The 24,734-nt window shown below is 50.9% G+C and overlaps 1 protein-coding gene across 2 annotated transcripts in view; it reads left to right on the forward strand.

Annotated features, from left to right (window-relative positions):
- The window catches only part of LOC130275735 (actin nucleation-promoting factor WASL-like), a 139,104-nt gene that overhangs the window by 82,742 nt on the left and 31,628 nt on the right, over nt 1-24,734 (forward strand). The window lies entirely within an intron of this gene.

The following is a 24,734-nucleotide window of genomic DNA, read 5'->3' on the forward strand; positions in this document are numbered from 1 at the left end:
GGAGGCACACTGGTTGGAAAACACTGCTTCAAAACCCTTGGAATGCGGTGTCAAGTGATACGGCATAACGGTGCCGTGTGACATCACATTGCGTGACATCATCGCGGGAGGGGGGGGGGGGGGAGATTCATCAAGACCTGAGATAGGGTCAAAGGCGTAAATTGTAGCTTCTGGGCCCAATGCAAATCAGCAACAGAGCCTCATGTGGCATTTGTAATACTAGTCTCTTATAGAGTAAATGAGCTTTTACTCTAGTAATTCCTCTTGAATTCTCCGTTCCAAATGAATTTACATCTTCTCTGCCCATTGACTTTAATGCTTTTTCGCTGTCCTGTTCACACTGCGGAAATTCTGCTAGCGGAATTCCGACGCTGAATTCCGTTCCGATTGAAGAAAAAACATGTTCATTCTTCAAGCGGAATCCGCTAACAGAAATCAATAGTAAAAAATGGTTAAAAAAAATTCCGCCCGACATCGTTTTAGGGATTCACGCGGAAATGGCTATAAAAACCCTTCACTTCTTTCTCCCCCATTTCCGCGCGCACTTCCGCGCAAAATTTGGCGCAAAAATAAAATTCCTTTTTTCCACCCCTAAATTTTTCGGCGTGAATTCCTCTTGATTTACTCAGTGTGAACGCACCCTTAGGATTCAGGGCCCCGATGTGACTGCTAGCTCTGCACTCCCTATTGTTATGCCCCTGGATAGGGGGGGTAAGTTGTCAAATACTGGAGTCCTCTTTAGGGCCAGATTTTTGCAACGGAGAGGTTTTTAACCCCTTAACCACGCAGGACGTATATTTACGTCCTGCGCCGGCTCCCGCGATATGAAGCGGGATCGCGCCGCGATCCCGCATCATATCGCGTCGGTCCCGGCGCTCATCAACGGCCGGGACCCGCGGCTAATACCACACATCGCCGATCGCGGCGATGTGCGGTATTAAGCCTTTAGAAGCGGCGTTCAAAGCTGACCGCCGCTTCTAAAGTGAAAGTGACCCGGCTGCTCAGTCGGGCTGTTCGGGACCGCCGCGGTGAAATCGCAGCGTCCCGAACAGCTGACAGGACACCGCGGGAGGGCCCTTACCTGCCTCCTCGGTTTCCGATCGGCGAATGACTGCTCCGTGCCTGAGATCCAGGCAGGAGCAGTCAAGCGCCGATAACACTGATCACAGGCGTGTTAATACACGCCTGTGATCTGTGTAGAAGATCAGTGTGTGCAGTGTTATAGGTCCCTATGGGACCTATAACACTGCAAAAAAAAAGTAAAAATAAAAGTGTTAATAAAGGTCATTTAACCCCTTCCCTAATAAAAGTTTGAATCACCCCTCTTTTCCCATAAAAAAAATAAAACAGTGTAAAAAAAAATAAAAATAAACATATGTGGTATCGCCGCGTGCGTAAATGTCCGAACTATAAAAATATATCATTAATTAAACCGCACGGTCAATGGCGTACGCGCAAAAAAATTCCAAAGTCCAAAAAAGCGTATTTTGGTCGCTTTTTATACCATTAAAAAGTGATCAAAAAGTCCGATCAAAACAGAAATCATACCGGTAAAACCTTCAGATCACGGTGCAAAAAATGAGTCCTCATACCACCCTGTACATGGAAAAATAAAAAAGTTATAGAGGTCAGAAGATGACATTTTTAAACGTATACATTTTCCTGCATGTAGTTATGATTTTTTCCAGAAGTGCGACAAAATCAAACCTATATAAGTAGGGTATCATTTTAACCGTATGGACCTACAGAATAATGATAAGGTGTCATTTTTACCGAAATATGCACTGCGTAGAAACGGAAGCCCCCAAAAGTTACAAAATGGCATTTTTTCTTCGATTTTGTCGCACAATGATTTTTTTTTTCCGTTTCGCCGTGCATTTTTGGGTAAAATGACTAATGTCACTGCAAAGTAGAATTGGCGACGCAAAAAAATAAGCCATAATATGGATTTTTAGGTGGAAAATTGAAAGGGTTATGATTTTTAAAGGGTAAGGAGGAAAAAACGAAAGTGCAAAAACGGAAAAACCCTGAGTACTTAAGGGGTTAATTACGTTTTTTTTTTTTTTATCGTTCTTTTTCTAAACACAGAAGTTGTTATTGTGAAGAGTGCAAATTATTCTCTTTTTTTATTTATTTTTATTTATTTATTTATTTATTTATTTTTATACTTTTCCTTCCTGTTGGACCTGTTAGGCTCTGTTCACACCTCGGAATGTCCGCACAGAAAATCTCTGTGCAGATATTCCGCAGACTGTGGGCGCCGGCATAACATAACATTTCGTAGACGGCTATACATTCGGTGAACATGTTCATTTTTTCTGCAGACACGGAAATTGGAATTTCCGTGCCAGGAACATCTGGGTGGAGATTCTGCCGTGTGTACAGCGCAGCAGAATCCCATTGAATTCAACTGGACTTTGCTGCAGCGGAATTCTGCATGGAAATTCTAATGTGTGCACATAGTCTTAGATGTCAGTTCAGGTCATCAGAAACCCAGTCAGGCTGCGGCTTAAGTCTGCAATATGGATGCAGAAATGCCCAGATAAGGCTAAAATTACACTGCAATTGTTCTCAGACCCGTATAGGGTCCGTTCTGCTCTATTTTTGCACCGAGTGGACCCCGAACGGGTCTAAATATAGCTGACACGGCAGCGTCACACCAGATCCCATTGACTTGAATGAGGTCCATCAGGGGTCTGGTATTTTACAGGAGTTGAGTGGGGGAAAAATAGGACATGCACAATTTTTGTTTCTCCACTCAATTCCCGTCCTTCCAGTGGACTGGCCGACAGAACTCCTTTTTACCATAGCATGGTATACGTTTTTATTTTTTACTGGATCCTATCCCCGTGCTTACAATAAAGGTGCGCTGCCAGGCTTACAGTGGGAATGGTTTTGCAGTGAACTGTATAGGAGAGTTTGTAGAGTTTCATGAGTCCACGCTCGCTCCCCCCCTCCTTCATGTAGGCGTGAGGCTTCACTCTTATCCATGAGCAGCAGATCCAGGGATTCAGATCTGTAAGTTTCGTTTCTCTGTTTTCTCTGTGCAGCTTACAGGAAAAGGGCAGTGCCTTATCTCACCTGTTTCCTCTATGCAGAATTCCCACTAGAGTGAACAGTGAGTCAATTCTACATTCTTCAGTCCCAACCTATCTTGTTACTTATGTGGTGAGGGTGTGATGAGGGCAAATGTTATTACCCTAGGGGCAGATGGCATTAACCCCTTGTGTTCATGACGCCAGGGCATGGTTTAACCTCTTCCCCACCCGAAGGTATACCGCTGGATCCTTGGCTAGGCACAGGGGCAAATAATGACTCAGACGCCAAGTTACGGAACAAAGGCATCTTTACTGAGGTAGACAGTTGTAACAGTCTTAACAGTTTAGCTAGGCCCACGGGGGTGACCATTGACTTCAGAGACCTTAGGGCACGCTGGGACTTGTCACTTGGACAATTTGATGCAGGGCCACGCTGACTTGACACAGATGGATCTAGAGTCACTTGACTGGGACTGACTAGACAGGCTTCACCTCATCTGTAGCTTACCAGGTTTTGACGTTCACCTGTGGGGTAGTGGACTTGTGGATGCGTGGCTGCGCGGTAGGACTTCACTTCACCGCACTCAGCACTCAAGAGACAAGAGGCTGAAATAGCTCCTCCCAGGGTTTATATGGGGTAGACTCTGGAGGGGTCCCATAGGTCACCCTGTAGGTCACGTGGTCACTGATACCTTCCTTGGTTTCAACACCTAGCAATATTACTTAAATGGGTTATCCAGGAAAAAACTTTTTTTTTATATATCAACTGGCTCCAGAAAGTTTAACAGATTTGTAAATTACATCTATTAAAAAATCTTAATCCTTTCAGTACTTATGAGCTTCTGAAGTTAAGGTTGTTCTTTTCTGTCTAAGTGCTCTCTGATGACACGTGTCTCGGGAACCGCTCAGTTTAGAAGCAAATCCCCATAGCCAAGCTTCTAAACTGGGCGGTTCCCGAGACACGTGTCATCAGAGAGCACTTAGACAGAAAAGAACAACCTTAACTTCAGAAGCTCATAAGTACTGAAAGGATTAAGATTTTTTTATAGAAGTAATTCACAAATCTGTTTAACTTTTGGAGCCAGTTGATATACAAAAAAAAGTTTTTTTCCTGGATAACCCCTTTAAAGGTACATAGCAATATATACATATTACATTAGATAGCACAGGTGGTAGTTAACTATTTAGGGAATACAGACAAAAGAGGGGCCCAGGGGTCACTGAATGGAGGCTGCCTGACAGGGCAGCAAGGGTGCAGGGGTGCAACTCCTGTACTGGGCAACCACACTTATGTGTACTGATATTGTTTTATCTTTTACATTGTTTTTGCTTTATTAAAGGGGTATTTGGGTATATAAAACTAGACACTATTAAAAATGAATATTAAAAAGGGTAAATAGGAGTAAAAGAAACAAAATTCATCACTGCAAACGATTTGTATAATGTGCAAATCCAAAAATAGGTAAAACAGAGAGCAAATTGGTGTAGCCTAAATGGACACTTTCAGATTCATAAACTTTTTATATTTTGTACATATTGGCAAAATATTAACCTTTCTAACATACTTCATAAGAAAATGTTTCCTTTTATAGAAATCATGGCAAAAAAAAAAGACCACTAGAGGTCCCCATATCATCCAGAACATAATCCTGTCCGGCTGAAGCATCTTTGTCCCAGGTAGGGACAAAGTCCAGAATGTGAGGTTAGAACTATTACTCATCTGGGCTCACTCCTGTCCTGTCTATCAGGCTGCAGCATGAAAACAGAGAGAAGGGGGTTACAGAGTAACCTGCAGTGATTGGATGAAGAGATTCAGCACAGCAAAGAGAGTGAGGACATGCCCTCTCCAGAGCACAGGGTGACAAACTAAGTTAACACATAGAAGGTATTGTTACGCCGAGCGCTCCGGGTCCCCGCTCCTCCCCGGAGCGCTCGCTTCTCTCTCTCCGCTGCAGCGCTCCGGTCACGTCCTCTGACCCGGGGCGCTGCGATCCCGCTGCCAGCCGGGATGCGATTCGCGATGCGGGTAGCGCCCGCTCGCGATGCGCACCCCGGCTCCCCTACCTGACTCGCTCCCCGTCTGTTCTGTCCCGGCGCGCGCGGCCCCGCTCCCTAGGGCGCGCGCGCGCCGGGTCTCTGCGATTTAAAGGGCCACTGCGCCGCTGATTGGCGCAGTGGTTCCAATTAGGGTAATCACCTGTGCACTTCCCTATATTACCTCACTTCCCTTGCACTCCCTTGCCGGATCTTGTTGCCTTAGTGCCAGTGAAAGCGTTCCTTGTGTCTTCCTTGCCTGTGTTTCCAGACCTTCTGCCGTTGCCCCTGACTACGATCCTTGCTGCCTGCCCCGACCTTCTGCTATGTCCGACCTTGCTTCTGCCTACTCCCTTGTACCGCGCCTATCTTCAGCAGCCAGAGAGGTGAGCCGTTGCTAGTGGATACGACCTGGTCACTACCGCCGCAGCAAGACCATCCCGCTTTGCGGCGGGCTCTGGTGAAAACCAGTAGTGGCTTAGAACCGGTCCACTAGCACGGTCCACGCCAATCCCTCTCTGGCACAGAGGATCCACTACCTGCCAGCCGGCATCGTGACAGTAGATCCGGCCATGGATCCCGCTGAAGTTCCTCTGCCAGTTGTCGCTGACCTCACCACGGTGGTCGCCCAGCAGTCACAACAGATAGCGCAACAAGGCCAACAGCTGTCTCAACTGACCGTTATGCTACAACAGTTACTACCACAGCTTCAGCAGTCATCTCCGCCGCCAGCTCCTGCACCTCCTCCGCAGCGAGTGGCCGCTCCTGGGCTACGCCTATCCTTGCCGGATAAATTTGATGGGGACTCTAAGTTTTGCCGTGGCTTTCTTTCCCAGTGTTCCCTGCATCTGGAGATGATGTCGGACCTGTTTCCCACTGAAAGGTCTAAAGTGGCTTTCGTAGTCAGCCTTCTGTCCGGAAAAGCCCTGTCATGGGCCACACCGCTCTGGGACCGCAATGACCCCGTCACTGCCTCTGTACACTCCTTCTTCTCGGAAATCCGAAGTGTCTTTGAGGAACCTGCCCGAGCCTCTTCTGCTGAGACTGCCCTGTTGAACCTGGTCCAGGGTAATTCTTCCGTTGGCGAGTATGCCGTACAATTCCGTACTCTTGCTTCAGAATTGTCCTGGAATAATGAGGCCCTCTGCGCGACCTTCAAAAAAGGCCTATCCAGCAACATTAAAGATGTTCTGGCCGCACGAGAAATTCCTGCTAATCTACATGAACTTATTCACCTAGCCACTCGCATTGACATGCGTTTTTCCGAAAGGCGTCAGGAACTCCGCCAAGATATGGACTCTGTTCGCACGAGGCGTTTCTCCTCCTCGGCTCCTCTCTCCTCTGGTCCCCTGCAATCTGTTCTTGTGCCTTCCGCCGTGGAGGCTATGCAGGTCGACCGGTCTCGCCTGACACCTCAAGAGAGGACACGACGCCGTATGGAGAACCTCTGCCTGTACTGTGCTAGTACCGAACACTTCCTGAGGGATTGTCCTATCCGTCCTCCCCGCCTGGAAAAACGTACGCTGACTCCGCACAAAGGTGAGACAGTCCTTGATGTCTACTCTGCTTCTCCACGTCTTACAGTGCCTGTGCGGATGTCTGCCTCTGCCTTCTCCTTCCCTGCTGTGGCCTTCTTGGACTCTGGATCTGCAGGAAATTTTATTTTGGCCTCTTTCGTCAACAGGTTCAACATCCCGGTGACCAGTCTCGCCAGACCCCTCTACATCAATTGTGTAAATAATGAAAGATTGGACTGTACCATACGTTTCCGCACGGAGCCCCTTCTTATGAGCATCGGATCTCATCATGAGAGGATTGAACTTTTGGTCCTCCCCAATTGCACCTCAGAAATTCTCCTTGGACTTCCCTGGCTTCAACTTCATTCCCCAACCCTGGATTGGTCCACTGGGGAGATCAAGAGTTGGGGGCCCTCTTGTTCCAAGAACTGTCTAAAACCGGTTCCCAGTAACCCTTGCCGTAACTCTGTGGTTCCTCCAGTAACCGGTCTCCCTAAGGCCTATATGGACTTCGCGGATGTTTTCTGCAAAAAACAAGCTGAGACTCTACCTCCTCACAGGCCTTATGATTGCCCTATCGACCTCCTCCCGGGTACTACTCCACCCCGGGGCAGAATTTATCCTCTCTCTGCCCCAGAGACTCTTGCCATGTCCGAATACGTCCAGGAGAATCTAAAAAAGGGCTTTATCCGTAAATCCTCCTCTCCTGCCGGAGCCGGATTTTTCTTTGTGTCCAAAAAAGATGGCTCCCTACGTCCTTGCATTGACTACCGCGGTCTTAATAAAATCACGGTTAAGAACCGCTACCCCTTACCCCTCATCTCTGAACTCTTTGATCGCCTCCAAGGTGCCCACATCTTCACTAAATTGGACTTAAGAGGCGCCTATAACCTCATCCGCATCAGAGAGGGGGACGAGTGGAAAACGGCATTTAACACCAGAGATGGACACTTTGAGTATCTGGTCATGCCCTTTGGACTGTGCAATGCCCCTGCCGTCTTCCAAGACTTTGTCAATGAAATTTTTCGTGATCTGTTATACTCCTGTGTTGTTGTATATCTGGACGATATCCTAATTTTTTCTGCCAATCTAGAAGAACACCGCCAGCATGTCCGTATGGTTCTTCAGAGACTTCGTGACAACCAACTCTATGCCAAAATTGAGAAATGTCTGTTTGAATGCCAATCTCTTCCTTTTTTAGGATATTTGGTCTCTGGCCAGGGACTACAGATGGATCCAGACAAACTCTCTGCCGTCTTAGATTGGCCACGCCCCTCCGGACTCCGTGCTATCCAACGCTTTTTGGGGTTCGCCAATTATTACAGGCAATTTATTCCACATTTTTCTACCATTGTGGCTCCTATCGTGGCTTTAACCAAAAAAAATGCTGATCCCAAGTCCTGGCCTCCTCAAGCAGAAGACTCCTTTAAACGACTCAAGTCTGCCTTTTCTTCGGCTCCCGTGCTCTCCAGACCTGACCCTTCCAAACCCTTCCTATTGGAGGTTGATGCCTCCTCAGTGGGAGCTGGAGCTGTTCTTCTACAAAAAAATTCTTCCGGGCATGCTGTCACTTGTGGTTTTTTCTCTAGGACCTTCTCTCCAGCGGAGAGGAACTACTCCATCGGGGATCGAGAGCTTCTAGCCATTAAATTAGCACTTGAGGAATGGAGGCATCTGCTGGAGGGATCAAGATTTCCTGTTATTATCTACACCGACCACAAGAACCTCTCCTACCTCCAGTCTGCCCAACGGCTGAATCCTCGCCAGGCCCGGTGGTCTCTGTTCTTTGCCCGATTTAATTTTGAGATTCACTTTCGTCCTGCCGATAAGAACATTAGGGCCGATGCTCTCTCTCGTTCCTCGGATGCCTCAGAAGTTGATCTCCCTCCGCAACACATCATTCCACCTGACTGCCTGATCTCCACTTCTCCTGCCTCCATCAGGCAGACTCCTCCAGGAAAGACCTTTGTTTCTCCACGCCAACGCCTCGGAATCCTCAAATGGGGTCACTCCTCCCATCTCGCAGGTCATGCGGGCATCAAGAAATCTGTGCAACTCATCTCCCGCTTCTATTGGTGGCCGACTCTGGAGACGGATGTTGGGGACTTTGTGCGAGCCTGCACTATCTGTGCCCGGGATAAGACTCCTCGCCAGAAGCCCGCTGGTTTTCTTCATCCTCTGCCTGTCCCCGAACAGCCTTGGTCTCTGATTGGTATGGATTTTATTACTGATTTACCCCCTTCCCGTGGCAACACTGTTATTTGGGTGGTCGTTGATCGATTCTCCAAAATGGCACATTTCATCCCTCTTCCTGGTCTTCCTTCTGCGCCTCAGTTGGCTAAACAATTTTTTGTACACATTTTTCGTCTTCACGGGTTGCCTACGCAGATTGTCTCGGATAGAGGGGTCCAATTCGTGTCTAAATTCTGGAGGGCTCTCTGTAAACAACTCAAGATTAAATTAAATTTTTCCTCTGCATATCATCCCCAGTCCAATGGACAAGTAGAAAGAATTAACCAGATCTTGGGTGATTATTTGCGACATTTTGTTTCCTCCCGCCAGGATGACTGGGCAGATCTCCTTCCATGGGCCGAATTCTCGTATAACTTCAGGGTCTCTGAATCTTCCTCCAAATCCCCATTTTTCGTGGTGTACGGCCGTCACCCTCTTCCCCCCCTCCCTACCCCCTTGCCCTCTGGTCTGCCCGCTGTGGATGAAATTTCTCGTGACCTTTCCATTATATGGAGAGAGACCCAAAATTCTCTCTTACAGGCTTCTTCACGCATGAAGAGGTTCGCGGATAAGAAAAGAAGAGCTCCCCCCGTTTTTTCCCCTGGAGACAAGGTATGGCTCTCCGCTAAATATGTCCGCTTCCGTGTCCCTAGCTACAAGTTGGGACCACGCTATCTTGGTCCTTTCAAAATTTTGTGTCAAATTAATCCTGTCTCTTATAAACTTCTTCTTCCTCCTTCTCTTCGTATCCCTAATGCCTTTCACGTCTCTCTTCTCAAACCACTCATCCTCAACCGTTTTTCTCCCAAATCTGTTCCTCCCACTCCTGTTTCCGGCTCCTCGGACGTCTTCTCGGTCAAGGAAATTTTGGCTGCCAAAAAGGTCAGAGGGAAAAAATTTTTTTTAGTAGACTGGGAGGGTTGTGGTCCTGAAGAGAGATCCTGGGAACCTGAGGACAACATCCTTGACAAAAGTCTGCTCCTCAGGTTCTCAGGCTCCAAGAAGAGGGGGAGACCCAAGGGGGGGGGTACTGTTACGCCGAGCGCTCCGGGTCCCCGCTCCTCCCCGGAGCGCTCGCTTCTCTCTCTCCGCTGCAGCGCTCCGGTCACGTCCTCTGACCCGGGGCGCTGCGATCCCGCTGCCAGCCGGGATGCGATTCGCGATGCGGGTAGCGCCCGCTCGCGATGCGCACCCCGGCTCCCCTACCTGACTCGCTCCCCGTCTGTTCTGTCCCGGCGCGCGCGGCCCCGCTCCCTAGGGCGCGCGCGCGCCGGGTCTCTGCGATTTAAAGGGCCACTGCGCCGCTGATTGGCGCAGTGGTTCCAATTAGGGTAATCACCTGTGCACTTCCCTATATTACCTCACTTCCCTTGCACTCCCTTGCCGGATCTTGTTGCCTTAGTGCCAGTGAAAGCGTTCCTTGTGTCTTCCTTGCCTGTGTTTCCAGACCTTCTGCCGTTGCCCCTGACTACGATCCTTGCTGCCTGCCCCGACCTTCTGCTACGTCCGACCTTGCTTCTGCCTACTCCCTTGTACCGCGCCTATCTTCAGCAGCCAGAGAGGTGAGCCGTTGCTAGTGGATACGACCTGGTCACTACCGCCGCAGCAAGACCATCCCGCTTTGCGGCGGGCTCTGGTGAAAACCAGTAGTGGCTTAGAACCGGTCCACTAGCACGGTCCACGCCAATCCCTCTCTGGCACAGAGGATCCACTACCTGCCAGCCGGCATCGTGACAGGTATTTGTGAGAGAAATATAGGTGCTAGACACATAAAAATTACAGTCATGGCCGTAATTGTTGGCACTCCTGAAATTTTTCAAGAAAATAAAGTATTTCTCACAGAAAAGGATTGCAGCAACACATGTTTTGCTATACACATGTTTATTCCCCTTGTGTGTATTGGAACTAAACCAAAAAAGGGAGGAAAAAAAGCAAATTGGACATAATGTCACACCAAACTCCAAAAATGGTCTGGACAAAATTATTGGCCCCCTTAACTTAATATTTGGTTGCACACCCTTTGGAAAAAATTCCTGAAATCAGTCGCTTCCTATAACCATCAATAAGCTTCTTACACTTCTCAGCCGGAATGTTGGACCACTCTTCCTTTGCAAACTGCTCCAGGTCTCTCTTATTGGAAGGCGCCTTTTCCCAACAGCAATTTTAAGATCTCTCCATAGGTGTTCAATGGGATTTAGACCTGGACTCATTGCTGCTACTTCAGAACTCTCCAGCGCTTTGTTGCCATCCACTTCTGAATGCTTTTTGACGTATGTTTGGTGTCATTGTCCTGCTGGAAGACCCAAGATCTTGTATGCAAACCCAGCTTTCTGACACTGAGCTGTACAGTGCAACCCAAAATCCATTGGTAATCCTCAGATTTCATGATACCTGTCACAGCGAGCGCTCCGGCCCTCTCATCCGGACCGGAGCGTCCGCTCCCTCGGCCTCCCTCCTCGGGATCCCGGCGCCTCCCGGTCAGACGCGCTGACTGAGAGCGTGGGTCCCCTTCTGTCTGGGAAGCGGCTGCCGTGGCAGCTGGTCCCCGTTCACGCGCCGCGTCCCAATCTGTCTCACCGAGTTCCTCGCTCCCTGCGCCGACGGTCTCTGCCTCCCCCCGCGCGTGGCCCCGCTCTCTAGGGCACTCGCGCGCCGGCTTCTGTAAATTTAAAGGGCCAGCGCACCATTGATTGGTGCGCTGGTTCCTTACCTCTGGTTCCATTTCCTATAAATGCTACCTGCCCCTTCCTGCCTTGCCGGATCTTTGTGCCCTAGTGCCTTTGAGAAAGCGTTCCTGTAGCCTTGTATTGCCGACTACTCGCCTGTGAACCCTTGCCGCCTGCCCTGACCTCTGCTACGTCCGACTACGCTTTAGCCTGCTCCCTGTGTACCGCGTCATATCAGCTGCCAGAGAGGTCGAGCCACTATCGGGGGAACGACCTGGGGGCTACCTGCCGCAGCAAGTCCATCCCGCTTTGTGGCGGGCCCTGGTGAAGACCAGTAGTCCCTTAGACCCCGTTCCCCTGGTACGGCCCGTGCCATCGCCTCTCTGGTCTAGAGGATCCACCACCAGTCCTGCCGGTTCGTGACAATGCCTTGGACACATTGAAGGCACCAATTGCCAGAGGCAGCAAAACAACCCCAAAACATCATTGAACCTTCACCATATTTCACTGTAGGTACTGTGTTCTTTTCTATGTAGGCCTAATTCCCTTTTCGGTAAACAGTAGAAGGATATGCTTTACCAAAAAGCTTTATCTTGGTCTCATCTGTCCACAAGACGTTTTCCCAGAAGGATTTTGGCTTACTCAAGTTCATTTTGGCAAAATGTAGTCTTGCTTTTTTATGTCTCTGTGTCAGCAGTGGGGTCATCCTGGGTCTCCTGCCATAGCATTTCTTTTAAATGTCGACAGATAGTTCATGCTGACACTGATGCTCCCTGAGCCTGCAGGACAGCTTGAATATCTTTGGAACTTGTTTGGGGCTGCTTATCCACCATCCGAACTATCCTGCATTGACACCTTTCATCAATTTTTCTCTTCCGTCCACACCCAGGGAGATTAGCTACAGTGCCATGTGTTGCAAACTTCTTGATAATGTTGCGCACTGTGGACAAAGGCAAATCTACATCTCTGGAGATGGACTTGTAACCTTGGGATTGTTGATATTTTTCCACAATTTTGGTTCTCAAGTCCTCAGACAGTTCTCTTCTCCATTTTCTGTTGTCCACGCTTAGTGTGGCACACACAATGCAAAGACTAAGTGAACTTCTCTCCTTTGTATCTGCTTTCTGGTGTGATTTTTATTTTGCCCACACCTGTTACTTGCCCCAGGTGAGTTTAAAGTAGCATTACATGCTTGAAACAATCTTATTTGTGCTCAGGGCTTACATTTGAGCTTGTGGTAGCGAGCGCAGAATACACAGCTATGCAAACCATACATTGACTTACCAAGCGGTTAGAGTTGTTCCGTACTTGAGATTGCACCTACATACAAACCTATGCACCTATATAAAATAAGAATGACTGATGAAGCGGTTGAGTTGTGCCCATAACCGCGTATGAGGGCACGCCTGTAGAGGGCATACCTTATGGTGAATTGATAAAAATAAGGGAGGGTTGGGAGGGTGCCTGGAACCACGTACGCCCCGCCCGACTGTAGCGGGGGCGTTTTATAGTGGTGCCTCCTGCATGGCCCCGCCTGTAGGTGCAGGGGGGGCGTGGGAATTCACGCCCCCTCGCACAAATGCAGCCAAAAAGGCTTCCTACTTGTTCTGAGGGCTTACATTCGAGCTTGTGGTAGCGAGCGCAGAATGCACAACTATGCAAACCATACATTGACTTACCAAGCAGTTAGAGTTGTTCCGTACTTGAGATTGCACCTACATACAAACCTATGCACCTATATAAAATAAGAATGACTGACGAAGCGGTTGAGTTGTGCCCATAACCGCGTATGAGGGCACGCCTGTAGAGGGCAAAAATCAAGAAGTAGAATTAATAACAACATTCCTGACCATGATAACCAACACCACAACTAGTCCTATCTATCTCCCCTAAACTGCTCTTACTGGACTCAATAAACTAGAGAGCTGGCCTGCCGGCTAGCGACCACATGAGGCAGTACCTGACACTGGGAAGATAGGTGGTGAAGCCCACTGCGTCCGGCCTGGCACTGGAACAGGACCTGACTATGTGCTAGCTGATACGTTCATGTTGACATACTCACTGTGGTGATTTGCAGAAAGGGGAACCGATAAAGCTTGTCCGGCATAACCTGTCCTCCTGTCCCTGCTGATAAGTGGCAAAATCTACATTGTTAGTTAAGTGATGTGAAGAGATGAATGGACTGTACCGTGAGTCATATCCTAACCTGCCAACATACCGTCATGAATGTGGACTCAGGAGTAATGACCTGCAGCGGACGACGGGCCTCCTCATCCTGATCATGCCTGCAGGCTCGGCAGAACTCAGTAAATTAAGCCTAAGGACTATCACGCCTGCAGACAGGCATCAACCGAGCCACTGTGTCCGCAGACGTGACTGACCTCTGCGTGACTATCGTACCTATAGACAGACAGGTCTCACATACCCTCGTGCCTGTGGATGTGACAGGTCTTTGCGTAACCGCTGTGCCTGGGATGGCAATCTGACTCGAACCTCGTACCTGTAGGCGTGACAGGTCTTTGAGTAACCCTCGTGTCTGTGGAAGAGATAGCTGTTAGTGTGGCGCTGACATAGGTGGACGAGACAGAATAATGCGTGAAATAACCACCTATGAGTCGTGGAATTATGACTCTATGACCTGTGTTGGGGGAACATTGACTGAGCCGTGAATCTCCCCGCAGGCATGGCAAGTGGAGATGGAATGCGACCCCCGAGTTTTTTTTTTTTTTTTTGTGAGCGGAAGTGAATGGCAGCTGAGTGCCTGACGTGATGTATGCGTGGAGACAAGGGATGAGACTGAGTGTATGCTGTTGCACTGGAGAAGAGTCAGAACAGCATACGCAGGGGCCCCCACTGAAGACGTGTCAGCCAGGCGGTTGCCCCACTGCCTATATGTATCGAGTCATGTTGCACTGAAGCAGAGTCAGGAACAACAGACTTCATCAGGACCCCGACTGAAGCGAGTCAGGACTGAGGAACCTGGTGGGTGAGAGGACGTGTGAGGCTCTGAAGACTAGTGTTGCTCGCGAATATTCGCAATGTGAATTTTATTCGCGAATATCGCATACCAGCTTGTGTGGTGTAAAGAAGACTCTAATACTACTGTGTGAGACCGGTGTGTGAATTTTCGCATATGCGAAAATTTGCATATGCTAACTTTCGCATATGCGAATTTCGGCTTATGTTAATTAATGCATATGCAAATTTTCGCATATGTTGATTTTCGCATAGGCGAAAATAAATCGAGAATATTGCGAATATGCGAATATTCGCGAATATATGACGAATATTCGTCCATATATTCGCGAATATTCGAGAATTCGAATATGGCCTATGCCGCTCAACACTACTGAAGACGTGTCAGTAGCAGCGTCAGTGTGTGAAGCGAGTAACTGTGGTAAGCAACCAGAGTGGTGAAAGTAACATGGATCAGTGGGTACGTGTGATGTGGAGTCATGTTGCACTGAAGCAGAGTCAGGAACAACAGACTTCACCAGTGTTACGCCGAGCGCTCCGGGTCCCCGTTCCTCCCCGGAGCGCTCGCCTCATCCTCGTTGCTGCAGCGCCCCGGTCAGATCCACTGACCGGGTGCGCTGCGGTACCGCCTCCAGCCGGGATGCGATTCGCGATGCGGGTGGCGCCCGCTCGCGATGCGCACCCCGGTCCCCGTACCTGACTCGCTCTCCGTCGGTCCTGTCCCGGTGCGCGCGGCCCCGCTCCCTAGGGCGCGCGCGCGCCGGGTCTCTGCGATTTAAAGGGCCACTGCGCCGCTGATTGGCGCAGTGGTTCTAATTAGTGTGTTCACCTGTGCACTCCTTATATATACCTCACTTCCCCTTCACTCCCTCGCCGGATCTTGTTGCCCTTGTGCCTAGTGAAAGCGTTTCCTTGTGTGTTCCTAGCCTGTGTTCCAGACCTCCTGCCGTTGCCCCCGACTACGATCCTTGCTGCCTGCCCCGACCTTCTGCTACGTCCGACCTTGCTTCTTTCTACTCCCTTGTACCGCGCCTATCTTCAGCAGTCAGAGAGGTTGAGCCGTTGCTAGTGGATACGACCTGGTCACTACCGCCGCAGCAAGACCATCCCGCTTTGCGGCGGGCTCTGGTGAAAACCAGTAGTGACTTAGAACCGATCCACTAGCACGGTCCACGCCAATCCCTCTCTGGCACAGAGGATCCACTACCTGCCAGCCGGCATCGTGACAGTAGATCCGGCCATGGATTCCGCTGAGGTGCCGCTGTCAAGTCTTGCCGACATTTCCACGATGATCACCCAACAAAATCACCAGCTGGCATACTTGTCCACCGTGACACAGCAACTGAAGTCACAGTTACAGCAGCTGCTGTCACTGTCACAGCAGCTGCAACTGCAACAACCATCTCCTCCGCCGGCTCCTGCAACTCCTCCGCAGCAACCGGCCGCTCCTAACCCCTGCTTGTCCCTGCCGGACAAATTTGATGAGGACTCTAGACTCTGCCGTGGTCTCCTTTCTGGAAAGGCCTTGTCTGGGGCCACACCACTCTGGGACCGCAATGATCCTGCCACAGCCACAGTCCAGTCCTTCTTCGCTGAGGTCCGTGGTGTCTTCGAGGAGCCTGCCCGAGCTTCTTCTGCCGAGACTGCCCTGCTGAACCTGGCCCAGGGTGTTTCTTCCGTTGGCGAGTACGCCATTCAGTTCCGTGCTCTTGCTTCCGAGTTGTCCTGGAATAGTGAGGCTCTCTGCGTGACCTTTAAAAAAGGCCTATCCAGCAACATTAAAGATGTTCTGGCCGCACGAGAGACTCCTGCTAACCTACATGAACTCATTCATCTTGCCACTCGCATTGACATGCGTTTTTCCGGATGGCGTCTGGAGCTCCGCCTGGATATGGACTTTGTTCGCACGAGGCGTTTTTTCTCCCCGGCTCCTCTCTCCTCTGGTCCTCTGCAAACCGTTCCTGTGCCTCCCGCCGTGGAGGCTATGCAAGTTGACCGGTCTCGCTTGACACCTCAAGAGAGGACACGACGCCGCATGGAGAATCTTTGCCTGTACTATGCCGGTACCGAACACTTCCTGAAGGATTGTCCTATCCGTCCTCCCCGCCTGGAAAGACGTACGCTGACTCCGCACAAAGGTGACACAGTTCTTGATGTCAACTCTGCTTCTCCACGCCTTACTGTGCCTGTGCGGATATCTTCCTCTACCTTCTCCTTCTCTACTATGGCCTTCTTGGATTCCGGATCTGCAGGAAATTTTTTTTTGGCCTCTCTTATCAACAGGTTCAACGTCCCTTTGACCAGTCTCGCCGGACCCCTCTACATCAATTGTGTTGACAATGAAAGATTGGACTGTGCCCTGCGTTACCGCACGGAACCCCTCCTAATGTGCATCGGACCTCATCACAAAAAAATTGAGTTTTTTTTCCTCAGGTTCTTTGGCCCCAAGAAGAGGGGGAGACCCAAGGGGGGGGGTACTGTTACGCCGAGCGCTCCAGGTCCCCGTTCCTCCCCGGAGCGCTCGCCTCATCCTCGTTGCTGCAGCGCCCCGGTCAGATCCACTGACCGGGTGCGCTGCGGTACCGCCTCCAGCCGGGATGCGATTCGCGATGCGGGTGGCGCCCGCTCGCGATGCGCAACCCGGTCCCCGTACCTGACTCGCTCTCCGTCGGTCCTGTCCCGGTGCGCGCGGCCCCGCTCCCTAGGGCGCGCGCGCGCCGGGTCTCTGCGATTTAAAGGGCCACTGCGCCGCTGATTGGCGCAGTGGTTCTAATTAGTGTGTTCACCTGTGCACTCCTTATATATACCTCACTTCCCCTTCACTCCCTCGCCGGATCTTGTTGCCCTTGTGCCTAGTGAAAGCGTTTCCTTGTGTGTTCCTAGCCTGTGTTCCAGACCTCCTGCCGTTGCCCCCGACTACGATCCTTGCTGCCTGCCCCGACCTTCTGCTACGTCCGACCTTGCTTCTGTCTACTCCCTTGTACCGCGCCTATCTTCAGCAGTCAGAGAGGTTGAGCCGTTGCTAGTGGATACGACCTGGTCACTACCGCCGCAGCAAGACCATCCCGCTTTGCGGCGGGCTCTGGTGAAAACCAGTAGTGACTTAGAACCGATCCACTAGCACGGTCCACGCCAATCCCTCTCTGGCACAGAGGATCCACTACCTGCCAGCCGGCATCGTGACAACCAGGACCCCGACTGAAGCGAGTCAGGACTGAGGAACCTGGTGGGTGAGAGGAAGCACGAGGCTCTGAAGGCGTGTCAGTAGCAGCGTCAGTGTGAAACGAGTAACTGTAGTAAGCAACAAGAGTGGTGAAGGTAACATGGGTCAGTGGGTACGTGTGATGTGGAGTCGTGTTGCACTGAAGCAAAGTCAGGAACAACAGACTTTCTCTTTATTCCCCCGAGCTGAAAGCTGAAGAGGAAAGCCACTTGTGGGGCTTTAGTAACCAGTGGAAACGAAGCAACGATCTGGAGAAAGAGTATGCAAGTATTGTTGGGCTGACGCTAAGGAGACTGTGCAGGGGTGCCCTCTGTACGGTAACACAGTGGGGAGCTGGATATGACGACAGTTATGAGCGTACGTTCAGAGCAACCCATATGCACACATGTATGAATGAAGCGGCATACGTGAGTGCCGTATGACCGTGACGGGCACGATGCAGTGCTAATGGCGTGAGCGTTCGGTACTATGACTGTACTCACAGTGTGTGGCGTGATGAGCGTATGTGCTGAGTGCAACAAGGAACTGTACCCACTGCATGGAAGCTATTATCGTATGGACTGTACACAATACTATGCTGTCTCACTGAATATAGCATTGCGGGCATGTGTGCTGTATGCGACAATGGGACTGTACTCCCTGTGTGTGCCAGTATGAGCATGTGTACTGTGTGTGATACTATAAGTGTACCCACTGTGTGCAACACTGGACGTGTGTATTGAATGCAACGGCAAACTGTACCCACTGTGACTGATACCAAGAGCGCACGTACCGTGCACGATACCACAGCTGTACCCTCTGTGTGTGACGCTGTGAGCGTGTGTGTTCTATACCATGATGTAGCTGTACTTGAATATGTGTGTACTGTAAACGACGTGCTGTACCTACTGCAAGAAACACTATGACGTGTGTGCTCTATACCACACTGTAACTGTGTGCCCTGCATGTGCCACCAAGAGCACCTGTTATGCAGGATAAATGTTGTGAATGTTTATGCGTGGTGTAAAAACTTGAGCGTATGTGCAGTATGAAGCGGTGAGTGGTATAGTATTGACATAACGTAGAGCAGTAAAAGTTATGAGTGTATGCACCGAATACGTGTTGCGTGCGGTGTGAAGCCATGAGCGTATGTATCGTGTGAAGCTACGTGTGGACTACATTCTATGAGTGACTGCATGGTATGAGTGCTGAGAGTAACTGCCTGGCGTGAACGCCAGGAGACTGCACAGTGTAAATTGGTATGGTGACTGCACGGTATGAGTGCTGAGCGACAGCACGATATAAATGATATGGGTGACTGCGCAGTATGACGCTATGAGTGACTGGACGGTATGATGCTATGAGCGGCTGCATGGTATGATGCTATGAGTGACTGCACAGTAAAACGCTACGAGTGACTGCACGGTATGAATTCTGTGGGTGACTGACGGTATGAATGCTATGAGTGACTGCACGGTATGGAGCTAAGGGTGGCTGCACCATATGGAACGTTATGTGTGACTGAACGGCACGAACACTACTAGTGACTGAATGTGAAACGCTGTGAGTGACTGCATGGTCAAGCGATGTGAGCACGGAAGTGGGTTGGAGCCCAGCCCGGCCGCCGCCAGAAGTGAGAGACTCGGCCGCATGACCTGTCTCGGCGCGGGTGGATGACGTCACCCGGCCGGCTCCAGAAGCGCTTTGCGGCGGAACATAGGTGACAGGGGCCGGCTGTCGCCGGAACAATAGTGCGCAATGTCCCGGGATGACCCGGGCCTACCGCAACTGCCACCGCTGCTCCTCTCTGAAAACACAACACGCGCCTGCCTGGAACCACGTACGCCCCGCTCGACTGTAGCGGGGGCGTTTTATAGTGGTGCCTCCGGCATGGCCCCGCCTGTAGGTGCAGGGGGGGCGTGGGAATTCACGCCCCCTCGCACAAATGCAGCCAAAAAGGCTTCCTACTTATCCACAATTTTGAAAGGGTGCCAATAATTTTGTCCAGACCATTTTTGTAGTTTGGTGTGACATTGGGGGAGATTTATCATAGGATTTACACTGTTTTTTCCTGTCTAAATTTGTCGCACAGAAAGTCGCAGTCTAAATATGTGTGACTTTTCTGCAACTTTTGCTTTAGAGGATTTTTAGAACATGATGCATTCTAGTCTATTTTAGACTATTGGTGCTGAATTTATCAAAAGAGACTTTTCAGCGACAAGTCGCATTGGCTGAAAGTACACTGAAATGTCAGTCCACACTGGAGCAGGTTTAAATAAAGTCTAAAGCATAGATCCTAAAGTCCGTGCGCAGAATTTATCAAGAGCCGTGCATCTTTTGATAAATTAGGTGCACAATAGACCAGCCTAACCCTCTGTAGTTTGGTCTATATTGACGCGGGACATAGACAACTTTGATAAATCTCCACCATTGTGTCATATTTGCTTTTTTTCCTCCCTTTTTTTTGGTTTAGTTCCAATACACACAAAGGGAATAAACATGTGTATAGCAAAAGCAGGTGTTACTGCAATCCTTTTCTGTGAGAAATTTCAGGGGTGCCAACATTTAGGGCCATGACTGTATAAGTACATCATCAAGATTAGGTACTGAGTAACATATAATAATTATTTGTGAGATATGACAGGTTCTGATAAAAAATAAAAATCCTCAACACAGAGAGACATATCCAAAAGACCACCTCTATGAGAAGACCAGATTTCGTGTAATAGAGTTTTCACTCCTTAATACATTATGGATAGTGCCTATTTTCTTTGAGAAGACCACCCCCTCTTAGAGGAACATAATGCAATTCAATGCAAAGAGGTTGTCCCACATAATCACTCCCCACCGACTGGTCCAAAATGTGATGTTTATGGCTTATCCTCTAAGGTAGTGGTCTCTAAACTTTTGCCTTCCAGATGGTGGGAGTTGTAGTTTTGCAACAGCTGGAGGGGCACAGTTTGGAGACCATTGGTCTGCGGTTACAACACACATACAGTGGGGATCAAAAGTTTGGGCACCCCAGGTAAAAATTTGTATTAATGTGCATAAAGAAGCCAAGGAAAGATGGAAAAATCTCCAAAAGGCATCAAATTACAGATTAGACATTCTTATAATATGTCAACAAAAGTTAGATTTTATTTCCATCATTTACACTTTCAAAATAACAGAAAACAAAAAAATGTTGCCTGCAAAATTTTGGGCACCCTGCAGAGTTAATATCTTGTACTGCACCCTTTGGGAAGTATCACAGCTTGTAAACGCTTTTTGTAGCCAGCCAAGAGTCTTTCAATTGTTGTTTGAGGTATCTTTGCCCATTCTTCCTTACAAAAGTCTTCCAGTTCTTTAATCTCTTAAGGACCCAGGACGTACGGGGACGTCCCCGCACCCTGGGCTTTAAGGACCCAGGACGTCCCCGTACGTCCTTGTCACGGCTCGGCAGGCTGGAGGTGGATCCTCTGTGTCAGAGAGGGTTTGGCGAGGACCGTGTCGGTGGACCGGTTCTAAGTAGCTACTGGTTTTCACCAGAGCCCGCCGCAAAGCGGGATGGTCTTGCAGCGGCGGTAGCAACCAGGTCGTATCCACCGGCAACGGCTCAACCTCTCTGACTGCTGAGATAGGCATGGTACAAGGGATAAGGCAAGAGCAAGGTCGGACGTAGCAGAAGGTCAGGGCAGGCAGCAAGGATCGTAGTCAGGGGCAACGGCAGGAGGTCTGGAACACAGGCTAGGAACACACAAGGGAACGCTTTCACTAGGCACAAGGGCAACAAGATCCGGCGAGGGAGTGCAGGGGAAGTGAGGTATAAGTAGGGAGTGCACAGGTGGAAACTAATCAAGCTAATTGGGAAGATTGGGCCAGGCACCATCATTGGTGCACTGGCCCTTTAAATCTAGAGAGCTGGCGCGCGCGCGCCCTAGAGAGCGGAGCCGCGCGCGCCAGAGCATGACAGCCGGGGACCGGGACAGGTAAGGGACTTGGGACGCGATTCGCGAGCGGGCGCGTCCCGCTGTGCGAATCGCATCCCCGACGGCCATGTCAGTGCAGCGCTCCCGGTCAGCGGGACTGACCGGGGCGCTGCAGGGAGAGAGACGCCGTGAGCGCTCCGGGGAGGAGCGGGGACCCGGAGCGCTCGGCGTAACAGTACCCCCCCCCCTTGGGTCTCCCCCTCTTCTTGGAGCCTGAGAACCTGAGGATAAGACTTTTGTCCAGGATGTTGTCCTCAGGTTCCCAAGATCTCTCCTCTGAGCACTCAAGTACAAAGGGTCCAAGATAACGTGGTCCGAGATTAAAACTGGGGACACGGAAGCGGATATACTTGGTGGAGAGCCACACAAAAACAGGAGGAGTTCTTCTTTTTTCTTCGGCAAGCTTCTTTACCCTGGATGAGGCTAGTATGAGGGACTTTAGAGTCTTTTTCCAGATGGTGGCGAAGCCCCGGGAAACCACATCAACAGCGGGCACACAAGAAGGCGTGGGGGTGGGGAGGGAGGGAAGAGGGTCAAGCTTGGCACGGGGCAGAGTGTTAACAGGACGGGGGCTGTGAGGAGGAGACACAGCATAGTCCAGATAGGCCTTGGGGAGACCAGGTAAAGGAGGAGACACAGAGGTTTGACTGACGGGACTGGGAGCAGACATGAGGCATTTTCTGTGGCAAGAAGCACCCCCGCTCAAGATCTCCCCGGTGGTCCAGACAAGGGTAGAGGAGTGGCGTTGGAACCATGGCAGACCGAGGAGGACTTCAGAGGAGCATTTGGGCAAAACAAAAAGTTCAATTTTTCCGAGATACAGTTCCATGCTCAATCGCACAGTGCAGTATAGAAGTAAATCTTCTTTCTTTCTGCGGCGAGTCCTCTCTTCAGGGGTCAGGCGAGACCGATCCACTTGCATAGCCTCCTCGGCGGGAGACACAGGGGTGGATTGCAAAGGATACTGTGAGAGAGGTGCTCCGAGCGGTGTGGCACATGGCAGGGCCTTCCCAGGCAGGAGACCACGGCAGAGTCTAGAGTCCCCATCAAATTTGTCCGGCAGGGACAAGCAGGGGTTGGGAGCGGCCGGTCGCTGCGGAGGAGCTGCAGGAGCCGGCGGAGGAGATGGTTGTTGCTGTTGCAGCTGCTGTGTCTGTGACTGAAGTAGCTGTATCTGCGGCAGCAGCTGCTGTATCTGTGACTGAAGTTGCTGTGTCACGGTGGTCAAGTATGCCAGCTGGTGATTTCGTTGGGTGATCATTAGGGATTGCTGGGCGATCACCGTGGAAATGTCGGCAAGACTTGACAGCGGCACCTCAGCGGAATCCATGGCCGGATCTACTGTCACGGCTCGGCAGGCTGGAGGTGGATCCTCTGTGTCAGAGAGGGTTTGGCGAGGACCGTGTCGGTGGACCGGTTCTAAGTAGCTACTGGTTTTCACCAGAGCCCGCCGCAAAGCGGGATGGTCTTGCAGCGGCGGTAGCAACCAGGTCGTATCCACCGGCAACGGCTCAACCTCTCTGACTGCTGAGATAGGCATGGTACAAGGGATAAGGCAAGAGCAAGGTCGGACGTAGCAGAAGGTCAGGGCAGGCAGCAAGGATCGTAGTCAGGGGCAACGGCAGGAGGTCTGGAACACAGGCTAGGAACACACAAGGGAACGCTTTCACTAGGCACAAGGGCAACAAGATCCGGCGAGGGAGTGCAGGGGAAGTGAGGTATAAGTAGGGAGTGCACAGGTGGAGACTAATCAAGCTAATTGGGAAGATTGGGCCAGGCACCATCATTGGTGCACTGGCCCTTTAAATCTAGAGAGCTGGCGCGCGCGCGCCCTAGAGAGCGGAGCCGCGCGCGCCAGAGCATGACAGCCGGGGACCGGGACAGGTAAGTGACTTGGGACGCGATTCGCGAGCGGGCGCGTCCCGCTGTGCGAATCGCATCCCCGACGGCCATGTCAGTGCAGCGCTCCCGGTCAGCGGGACTGACCGGGGCGCTGCAGGGAGAGAGACGCCGTGAGCGCTCCGGGGAGGAGCGGGGACCCGGAGCGCTCGGCGTAACAGTCCTGGCGTTTTCCGGTCTCTGCCGCACGCCGGGCAGAGATCCGAAGCGGATGCCTGCTGAAATGCTTCAGCAGGCATCCAGGGCAAACGCCGAGGGGGACCATGTAGGCACCCCATGTCGATCTGTGGCGATACCGGGCTGATCGGGTCTCTGGGACCCGACCGCCCGGTAATTTTGCATGATCCCGGTTGTCACAGACAGCCAGGACCATGCTGGAGGCTAGGAGCGAGGTGGCAAGCCTGCCACCTCCTCCTATCCCCTGCGATCCGCCGGTTAGCTTACCGACCAATCGCAGGGTGGGGGGCGGTTACTTCCTCCCGCCCTGCCCAGCCCCTTGAAGTCCGGAGAGGACGGGAGGAAGACCGGAGGACGCGGCGGGGGACGGGGGAGTGCTGGGGACCGGCCCCAGTACTTACCTCGTCCCTGAAGACCTGGATCCCGGCGATGAAGACGGCAGCGGCGACATGTGAGTTCCTCTTCAGCTGCGGTCGGGCCCTTTACAGCAATGCACGTCGCCGTAAAGCAAGATGCATTGCTGTATTGGGACCCTGTATACTACAACTCCCAGCATGCCCAGACAGCCCTTGGCGTCTGGGCATGCTGGGAGTTGCAGTTTTGCAACTTCTGGAGGTTCACAGTTTTGGGACCACTGTGCCCTTCCAGATGTTGCAAAACTACACATCCTCAGCATTCCTTTACTGTCCAGGCATGCTGGGAGTTGTAGTTCTGGCTCTTCAGATGTTGCAGAACTACAACTCCCAGTATGCCTGGACAGTTTTGGCATACTGGGAGTTGTAGTTTTGCAACATCTGGAAGGGCACAGATTGGAAACCACTGTATTAGTGGTCTGCAAACTGTAGTCCTCCAGATGTTGCAAAACTACAACTCCAAGCATGCTGGGAGTTGTAGTTCGGCAACATCTGGCTCTAAAGATGTTGCCGAACTATTACTTCCAGCATGCCTGAGAATGTTTGGGAGTTGTGGTTTTGCAACAACTGGAGGCACACTGGTTGAGAAACATTGTCTGTTTCCTAACTCAG

The sequence above is a fragment of the Hyla sarda genome, chromosome 6 (genome assembly GCF_029499605.1).
Source record: "Hyla sarda isolate aHylSar1 chromosome 6, aHylSar1.hap1, whole genome shotgun sequence".
NCBI lineage: Eukaryota > Metazoa > Chordata > Amphibia > Anura > Hylidae > Hyla > Hyla sarda.